A 10,740-nucleotide genomic window follows, 5' to 3' on the forward strand; every position below is an offset into this window, starting at 1 on the left:
AGTGCAAATAAGTTGCTCGGCAGCCGGTGCCCATGCCCATTCCTTGCAGCGTACAACTATACGAGTATTAGTAAATTGAAAGACCTAAAACAAAAGCTTCCCATCATAAAAGGATAGCGATGACTATTTTGACATCAGTCCACCGTCCCTGCCTCTTAAAAGATAGGAGTCACATGGCAAGTACAATTAATTTGAGAACATAAATAGCAGCAGCTTTGCAGCTTTCTTCTATGAAAGGACTTCCCTCCCCAGCAAAGCAAAGCAGCAGTCTTGCCTTTGTGGGATTCCTCAGAAATGGAACCTCATCTCAATATGAATGTTTCTACAATAGGACTCACAATCTTTCTCTCTACCATGTTGCTATCCATTCTGTTGGGACCGGCGAGAAAAAGAAATGGGAGATTGTGTTTGCCTGGGCCATTTCCACTGCCCATCATTGAAAACCACCAGTTGGGAGCTCTTCCTCACTGCGGTTTGCAGCGAATGGTAGAGAAATATGGGCCAATAATGGCAGTGAAGTTGGGTTCTGTTGATGTTGTTGTTGGGTCTTCTTCTCAGTGTCGGTAGTATTAATTTCTCCCACTGTCCATAGTCGCACAACCATCCATAGTCACAGACAAACAACTATCCACAGCCACAGAGAAATAGACCACACATTTTCAATGTGCAGCCGTCCAAGCACCGGCCAACACACCAGCCTCATCGTTCAACATTGATTATATTATCAATTATTTCCTATAGCATTTAATATGCATTTGCTTATAAATAGAATAAGTTGGGCCTGTGTTCAGCAGAGCCCATTTTATGGATTTCTCCATGGCTTTTTCTCTCTATAGCTTTCTCTCTTGTCTGGTTTCTTTGTTGTGTTGTGCTGTTATTATTATCATGGTATTAGAGCCAATGGTTGTAATCACCTAAAAATAGTCATCTAGACTATTAGCCCTCTCAACATTTTGGCTAAATTAATTTAATCATTTACCTAGACCAAATTGCTAATAATCAATTTATTTGATTATAACCTATAGTTTGACTATGCTATCCTAAGATCATTATTTGATTAAAAGAACATGTCCCCTTTTAATTAAATAAAAGACTCCATTCTTCTAACCCACTTAAAGTGCACACCTAAAGTTCTTTTTCTATTTTGCAATTAAAAGAAAAGGGTTTGTGACTTTTGTCTTATATGACAAGTCAACGTATATTCTATTAGTTGACTTGTGTGTGCATATGGATCACTCCTCTTTTCAAATTCCACCGTTGATCATCCACCATCTTCATCTTGATCTCTACCATCCGTACGACTTTAAAAGGGAGAGAGCTTTCCCCCTCAAAGGATCCATCTTTTGAGTATTGTTATGCTCCAAGCTTTCTAACAAGTTTCTTTGGAGCTTTGTGGAGAACTTCTATTTCTTATCTACATTTTCTCATACCATAGCATTTTAGCTTACATTCATGTTGCATGTTAGTTTAGCTTCTATTTTGCAATAATCTATCTCACATAGCCTAATATTTGGATTGTAACACTCTCATACATGTTTTAGCATAGCTGCATTTTGCATTCTCATCTTAGCTTAGTTTCCATACTTGCATTGTATTCTTGAGTAACTCCTTGAGACATTTGTGTTCTTGTATCTTTTCTTTGGAACCTCCCATTGCATGGTTTACTAGCAAGAAGAGTATTCCTAAGGCTCAGCTGAGAGCCCTTGAACTTGAAATACACTCTTTTGCACTCCATGGATAGGGAGCTCTAAGCTAGCATCCAAGCATTCCAAACTTATGGATCATTTGGATAGAAGGGTTTAGAGTGGGACACTTTTGAGTGTACAATGGTTAATGATCCAAGAGTCTGAAGAGCTATGACTGAAAGATTATGATGGAAAAGTGTAGATGATTGCTAATGGTTTGTAAAGAAGATTGTTGCTGCGAGAAGGCTGCCCATTACAGAGTTGAATAGAAGATTGGTGAATATTAATTTGTTAACTGAGCTAAAGAGCAAAAAAGTGTTGTAAGGAAGTTGTCTCAGGAAGATTGTTGATAAGTAGTGAAAAGTATTGTTGTTGTGAGAAGCTTGGAGTTTGTGTGTTTTGGAGGGTATGCCTCAGATTATTTATTGCAGCCAAAGGAGAGTTGTGCATTTTTGCTGATTTGAATAAAGATTAGAAAAGTGTTAAAAAGTCTAGAGAGCAAGAAGATTATGAAGGAGTGTTGATTTGAAGTGTTGGCTGCCATTGATCATTAGTGGCTTGTGGAGTACCTCTGTGCAAGCGGGAGTGCCAGAGTGTATATATATATTTCTTGTGAAAAAAAAGAAGAAAAAAAGAAGAAGAATGAGAGTATTTGATTGAGTTGTTGTGAAGAAAGATGAATAATATTTGAATGGTAGTTCGTTGATGGTGCAATGTGGTCTTAGAATAGTGCATTTTGAAAAGAATAAATCAAGAGACTATTATGAGAAAGAGAGAAGCCATAAAAAGAAGGAAGCTAAAGTTGAAAGTGAAAGCTAATTTTGTTATTATTAATAGTACTTTATTATGTGTTTTTATTTGAAATATGTGTGAAGTATTATAAATCAGTTGTAGGAGTTAGCATTCATTAGGAAATGAGATGGCATGCTAGATTTTATTGTCATGGTGCAAAGGTCTGTGTGTGTGCTGATTGGATAAAAATGTTGGGATTGGAAGTGAGAATTTGTTTGTCTAATTGTGAAGGATATGATGTTCTTGATAGTGGTCATGTAATAGAAGTTGGTTACATTGATATCCCTCAACCAAGTGATGAAAATAAAATTAGTGATGATATTTAGTGGGCTATGTGAATGTATGGAGTGCATTATCAATTGTGCCCGACACCCGAAAGTTTTTTGGTTTGACATATTGATGAACCATGTATGTGAAAAGGATTCCTATAGAACTGGTGACTATAATGATTGGGTACTCATGTATCTCGGTAGATGGATTTCTTTTTATATGGACTCAATAATTAGTTTGATGTAGGTACAAAAAAAGAAAGGCCCAAAGTGATGATAGTTTCCTCGTGGTGATGATTCGTGGTCATTAGAACCAGTGAGTGCTTGGTTTGTGGTAATCCAAAACCACTTGAGTGCTTGAAGTTTGTGATGATCTTAAAACCACTTGTGTAATGTTTGAGAAGTTTGTGGTGAACTTAAAACCACTTTGATATTGTATCGGTTATGGTTAATCTATACAAAACCTAAAGTGATTATGATGAGGGAAAACGATACAAATGTAGTAGCATTAGTGGAAGAAATTAAGGGGGAGTGTTGGCAGCATTAATTTCTCCCATCGTTCACAGCCACACAACTGTCCATAGCCACAGACAAACAACCATCCACAGTCGTAGAGAAATAGACCACACATTTTCTATGTGCAGCTGTCCAAGCATCGACCAACACACCAACCTCACCATCCATCATTAATTATATTATCAACTCTTTCCTATAGCATTTAATATGCATTTACTTATAAATAGAATAAGTTGGGTCTGTGTTCAACAGAGCCCATTTTATGGGTTTCTCCATGGCTTTTTCTCTCTATAGCTTTCTCTCTTGTTTGGTTTCTTTGTTGTGTTGTGCTGTAATTATTATCACTCAGGCAACCAAGCAGTTTCTTAAAACTCATGACTTGAGTTTTGTGAGCAGGCCATCAAATGATGCTAGAAAATACCTATTTTACAATTGGCAAGACATCATGTTTGCTCCCTACAAAGATTATTGGTGAAACATGAGAAATATATGCTTGTTGCAGTTGCTGAATGGGAAGAGAGTGGAATCATTCAGAGGTGTGAGGGAGGAAGAGGCATTGGCGATGGTGAGATCGATCTAGGAGAAGAGCAAGCATGGCAGAGTCTGCGTGGATTTGAGCCAGAGCGTTGCTTGCCATATTTCTGACTTGATGTGGCAAATTCTAACTGGCAGGACTAATGCCGATCGACTCTCTTGTGGGACTGATTTTGAGGACTTGATTTGGGAGGGTAATAAGTTGATGGGAGCTGTTAATGTTGGCGATTTCATTCCTTGGTTGGAGTGGCTTGACTTGTAGGGGCTAAGGCGGCGTATGAAGAATGTCTTCCACCACTTGGATGCTATTTTTGACAAAATAGTAGATGAACATGTGGAGCACAAGGGGAGGCCCAACACAGAGGAGGAAGAGAAGCGAAAAAAAGACTTGATTGGCGTACTTGTGGATATGGATAATATCATGGATGACAAAAGGAAGGGTATCATTATGGTGAGTCAAAACTCTTTAACTTTCTTGTATGTTTTATTAGTGGGTTTTCTTTTCTTTTCTTTTTCGTCACAAAGCTAGAAAGTAAGGGTGGGAAAATGGGTGGTTGTAGATACTATTGAATATGTTTGGTTTGAGATTTGTGGCTAATGTCTGGATTAAACTATGAAGATTTCTTATTATCACTACTTCAGAGCGTAATATATGATCTATATTGGGAATGACAAGTGATTGCATTGCTTTGTATTGATTATATTTATCTATGTTAGTGATTTTTGATTTATTTGTGTCTATAGGATATGTTTCTTTTAGCAATGGAGTCATCTGCAAATACATTGGACTAGGCACTTAGTGAATTAGTGAGAAATCCACATGTGATGAAGAAATTGCAGGCTGAAATTGATTCTATAGTAAAAAAGGATGAGAAATTAACGGCTTCTCATATTGTAAGTATGGAATACTTGCACTATGTTGAAAGAGATGATTAGATTGTATCCGGTAGGCCCCTTGCTCATACCTCATGAATCTAGAGAAGATTGTGTTATGGAAGGGCCTCATCAAGACTACTTCATACCAACAAAAACAAGGGTTATTGTTACTACTTGGGAAATAGGAAGAGATCCAAAAACATGGGAAGATCCTTTGGAATTCAAGCCTAAGAGATTTTTAGGTAAAAATTTTGATATAATAAGAGTTCCAAAATTAAGCATGATTCCTTTTGGATCAGGGAGGAGAAGTTGCTCTGGTGCTTCTATGGCCATTGCCAATATGGAGATGGCACTAGGATACCTTGTGCACTACTTCAATTGGAAATCTAAAGGAGAGGTAGACACGAGAGAATCATTTGGAATCACCATTCCAAGAAAAGTGCACCTCTTTGTTACTCCAACTTTGAGGGAAAGGGTGAATGAACATTTTTATCTTAAAGTTTAGTTACTATAAAAAAATGTTCATGACCTTTTCTCTCAAATTATGTAAAATGTAAACCTTATAAATAAAATTATTCTTCTCATGACAAGATGAATATAAATTATGTATATTAGAAAATGTCTGGCTCAACTACATTGCTTCATCTTCATATCTATTTGTATAATATATTATAATTTAGCACATAATATCTTATCCTTTTTTTTATAACATGATCATAGATAAAATTTGGTGATTGTTCTTCATTTGAAAATGTAGATTTTTGTTGTCAAGTTGTGGATGTTCATCTAAACAAAAATTTATTGTAATTTGATTCTTGCTTTTAATTATAGTATTTTTAAAGAACATATATTATTATAAATTCACACTTTTTTAAGTATACATTTTTTCCCCTTTATATAATATCTATTATTGTTTGAATGAAAAGTATAAATTGTAAATGTTCTTTAAATTAAAAATATATGTACATATGGAAGATTAATTGTATTTATAGAGTTTTTCTTATTTAGAAGATTATAAAGCTTATTCCCAGTCTAATGAGATATATCTTATTCTTTTTAGTTATGTAAAATAAAGAAAAACAATCTTAATTGTATGGGTCAATGAATAATATCACAAGATTATCAAAGTTTATTCTTAGTCTAATAAAATATAACTTATTCTTTTTAATTATGTAAAATAAGAAAAGAAAATCTAAAATTTTGAAGATAATTGAATAAATATTGAAGAGTTTAAAAATTTTGTATGGTGGGAAATGACCTCATTTGTATAAAGAATATTGATATTGATGCTAAGATATCAAAAACAACAAATTTCTTTGTAAAATCCTTGGTTTTCAAGCAAATTTAGACCTTCTATAAAAGATTTTATCATATCTCACATATACTAGCATCTCAAGACTTCAAACCTGAGTCATTTGAAAGATATTCCAACCTGCTAAACATTTTTGAAGGATTCAAACCCTTATCCTTCCACACAAACATGTGACAAAGCTGGAAACAAGGAAAAAAAAAAAGTGAAGAACAATACCTAGAATTTTGACCACTATTCAGTAAATTTTAGTTTCCTTCCTCATACAGAAGAGTTAGAACCTCCAATAGATTCGTTGGAAAGCTAATTCGAATATCTATCTAACCATATAAGTTTCAAACCTTATCCAAGTTGCATATACAAATAGGAACCATACAATGGAAATTTTTTTTTTCAAAAATCAAAAAAATCTCTCTTGTTTCTATATCCAAACTTGCCAAGAAACCCTTTTTGTTGTTCATACATTTTCCCTCTGATATAATTCGATCGAAAAAGCATATATAAATGTGTCCCTTGGCCTTTTTGAGTTCATGTGTATTTAAAAGACTCTTATACTTCTAGAGTTTTCTAGAATTTCCTAGTTTTAAAAGTGCAACTTTGTATTATGCAAGCAATATTAAACTACCATGCATTTCTATTTGTGTGACCCCCATGCAACACTTAGATGATCCTAATATTGAATTAAATGAATGAATTACATGCTTATAGGCTAGTTGTTGAACATGATGGCTTATAGATGTGCCAAATCATGCAAGTGCCTTACAAAATAAACCTTTATTATAACTAAATGCAATTAAAAGACTAGATGACATGAACACAACTTATCAAACATGAATAACATGATCTATCCTTATGCATGATGGACATATGTACATGTGGAAATGAAATTTATTATTTAATTTTTTTTTAAAAATAAAATAAAAAAACTTTATGTAGGTGCTCTTGTAGAGTGGTATCCTGCTTCTTTATATCTTCTTCTATCATCCACACAACATCTGCATCAGAATAGCCTCTAATTTTTACCAAGTACATTCTTTCCTCTTGTCTTCTTCACTACTTTGGTGTCAAGAATATTCTCTAGCTTTGGTGCCTCCTTCAATGGTAGATCTTTAATGTCTTCTACATCAGCAATCTGCCCTGTATCAACTCCTTCATTGGCTACTTTGAATGGTGTGAGGTCTGCTATGTTGAAGATGGGAGAGATTCCAATCTCAAGTGGCAATTGAATCTCATAAGCATTGGTTCTAAACTTCTTCACTATTTGGCAAGGACCTAGTTTTCACAACATGAGCTTGGTATGTTTACCTTTTGGTAGCTTCTCCTTGACATTTTCCCACACTAAATCTCCAACTTCAAATTATAAGTGTCTCCTTTTCTAATTTGCATGATTCTTATACTTTTTTGAAGTTTTTTGGAGTTGTGCTTTGACTTCATCATGGATCTCTTTTATGGCTATAGAAAACTCCTATCGTTGTGCACTAACTTGTTGTTTTGAACTCATATCTTTTAACTCCAAGATCCCTCTAGGATGAATTCCATACACCACTTGAAATGGTGACTTTCCTATAATCCTATTGATGAAGTCATTATATGAAAAGTCAGCTTGGGGTATGATTGTATCCCACTTTTCTCCATGTTTCCTTGTGAGTGATCTCAACAAATTTCTCAATGTTCTATTAACTACCTCTATTTTCCCATCAGTTTGAGGGTGATAGGCTGATGGAAATAATAAATTGGTTCCAAGTTTTCTCCATACAGTCCTCCAAAAGTGTTCCACAAACTTCATATCCCTATCTGAAACTATGTTGAGAGGTAACCCATGAATCCTTATGAATTCTTTGAAAAAGAGATTTGCTATATGGGAAGCATCATTGGTTGATTTATATGGTAATAAGTGAGCCATCTTGCTAAACCTATCCACTACAACAAACACACTATCATGCCCTCTTTTTGTTCTTGGTAGCTCCATTACAAAATCCATTGTTATGCTTTTCCATGGCCTAGATGGTATTGGCAAAGGTTGATAGAGGCTTGCATTTGTAGTTCTCCCTTTGGCTCTTTGACAAATCATACATGTTTCCACAAAGTTTCTAACATCAGTCTAAATTTTAGGCCAATAGTAATGCCTCCTAACCAATTCTAAATTTTTATCCAAACCAAAGTGTCCACCCATTGTTGCCTATGCTTCTCTTTTATAATATTTGACCTCATAGAGCACCTAGGTACACATAATTGCCCTCCTTTGAAAAGAAGTTTGTCTTGTATCAAAAAATCAAAAAAATCAACATGGTACCTATCACCAAACTCCATACATACCTTGTAGATTTCACCAAAATCCAGATCTGCTACATACATGTCCTTTAGTGCTTCAATTCTCACACTTTCTAGTTGAATTTGGGAGACAGTCATGTTCCTTCTACTAAGAGCATCAACAACCTTTTTTTCTATACCCTTCTTATGCTTTATGGTGAAGGTATAGGCTTGCAAAGACTCCACCCATTTCATATGCCTATGCCTTAGCTTGTCTTGGATATTTAGAAAACTAAGTGCTTGGTTAGCTATATATAGAACAAACTCCTTTGGTAACAAGCAATTTCTTCACCTTTTGATGGCTTGAACAAAAACATACATTTCTAAGTCATATGAAGAGTATTTCTTCTTGGCTTCATTTATCTTTTCACTTGAGAAAGCCATTGGTTTTCCTTCTTGACTAAGAACAACCCCTATAGCAACCTTGCTAACATCACATTCTACTTGGAAAACTTTGTTAAAATCAGGTACATAAAGAATTGGTTGCTCACTAACCTTTTTCTTAAGCAATCAAAAGCTTCATTTGCTATTTCACTCCATGCAAACTTACACTTCCTTCCAGCTTTAATAGTTTCTAACATTGGAGCACATATATGACTGAAATTTCTTATGAATTTCCTATAAAATGTAGCAAGACCATGAAAGCTTCTAACATCTCCAACTATTTTAGGAGGTGGCCAAGATAATATAGCACTTACCTTATCTTTATCCATCTTTAAGCTACCTTGGGAGATCACAAAACCAAGATATGTTAGCTCCTCTTGCATGAACAAGCACTTTTCCAAGTTTATCACCAATTTCTCCTTGTGAAGTCTTCTCAAAACCATGTCAATGTACTTTAGGTGTTCTTCCTTTGTCTTTCTGAAAATTAATATGTCATCCAAATATATTATGATGAGCTTACCATTGAAGTATTTGAGCACTTCATTAATAAGTCTCATGAAGGTACTAGGAGCATTAGAGAGTCCAAATAGAATTACATTCCACTCATACAATCCATCATTGGTTTTTAATGTTGTCTTCCACTCATCTCCATCCCTTATCCTTATTCTGATGGTACCTACTCTTTAAGTCAATCTTGGAGAAATACTTTGTACCTCCCAAGCAATCAAGCAAATCTTCAATTCTTGGCATTGGAATCCTATATCTGATTGTAATCTTATTAATGGCTCTTGAATCAGTGGACAACCTCCTTCTTGGGTGCCAAAACAGTAGGTACAACACATGGAATTAAACTAGAATCTAGAAACTCCTTTACTTGTCTAGCAATCTCCTCATTTTGTTGAGGTGTCATCTTGTATGCAGGCTTATTTGGTAAAGTAGCTCTAGGAATGAAATTGATACAATGACTACTGTCTCTTATAGGTGTTAAAGACTTTGGCATACCTTTTGAAATCAAACCTTTATACTTATCTAAAAGTGCTTTCACTTCACTAGGAATTTCTTTCTTTGTTTCAGCCTTCTTGTCATTTTCAATTGAGCCTTGTGTTTGTGGTTTTGGTATCAAAAGAAAACAAGGCTTGGGTTCATCCTTCATGTTTTGTAAGAACTCCTTATCAACTATCATAATTTTGGCTCCCCTCTCTTTGTTCTCTTCCACTTCTTCATGATTAACAAATGGAATCAATCTAATCACCTTTTCATCCTTCTTGATGGTGTATACATTAAGTTTTCCATCATGTTGTGCTTTTAAATCATATTTCCAAGGCCTACCAAAAAATAGGTGACATGCATCATATCAAACAAAATTCTGTCCTTATACTTTCCAATCTGAAAATCAACCCATGCTTGCTTATTTACAAGAGTTTGTTGACCCTTTGTTAGCCATGAAACTTTATAAGGAAAAGGATGAGATACTCTCCTAAGTTTTAACTTCTAAACCATCTCAAGAGAAACTAAATTTTTAGTAGATCCTGAGTCAATAATGACTTTACATACCCTTCCTCCTAATTTTCAAGTAGTCCTAAAGATCGTCTTCCTTTGTGGTGGCCCCATAGTAGTAGACAATTTCAAAAGTGTTCTTCTTATCATCAAATTTTCTCCTCTTTTAGGTACACTATCTAAATTAGCCATCTCCTTCTCTTGGTATTCATTATCTTGTACCAAATGTGTTCTTCTTTCACCTTGTGAACTTGTATTAGCTCTATCCATGCACTTAGATGCATAATGTCCCTCCTTATTGCAATTGAAGCAAGTTATTGGACTTTCCCTTCTACCATCAAACCTACCTCTTGAATTGCCTCTTCTACCTCTGAAATTACCTCTCAAATTTTCTTCACTTTGATTGGTTTCTTGCTTTATCTCCTTATGATCTTCATGGATTTTTCCTCTTCCTTGGAAGTTTTCTCTTCCCCTTTGGTTTCTTCCTCTTCCTCTGCTATTTTGCTCTTGTCTTCTCTTCAATTTGGCTTCCACCTTCAATGCTAATTGATAATATTTCTGAACTATA

The 10,740-nt window shown here is 34.9% G+C and overlaps 1 pseudogene; it reads left to right on the top strand.

Annotated features, from left to right (window-relative positions):
• The first annotated feature begins 294 nt into the window (after positions 1 to 294).
• LOC149534103 (cytochrome P450 750A1-like) lies at positions 295 to 5,177 on the top strand (annotated as a pseudogene).
• Positions 5,178 to 10,740: the final 5,563 nt, after the last annotated feature.

This window comes from Cupressus sempervirens, chromosome 10 (assembly GCF_028749045.1).
Source record: "Cupressus sempervirens isolate cs-2001-9-10 chromosome 10, ASM2874904v1, whole genome shotgun sequence".
Classification (NCBI taxonomy): domain Eukaryota; kingdom Viridiplantae; phylum Streptophyta; class Pinopsida; order Cupressales; family Cupressaceae; genus Cupressus; species Cupressus sempervirens.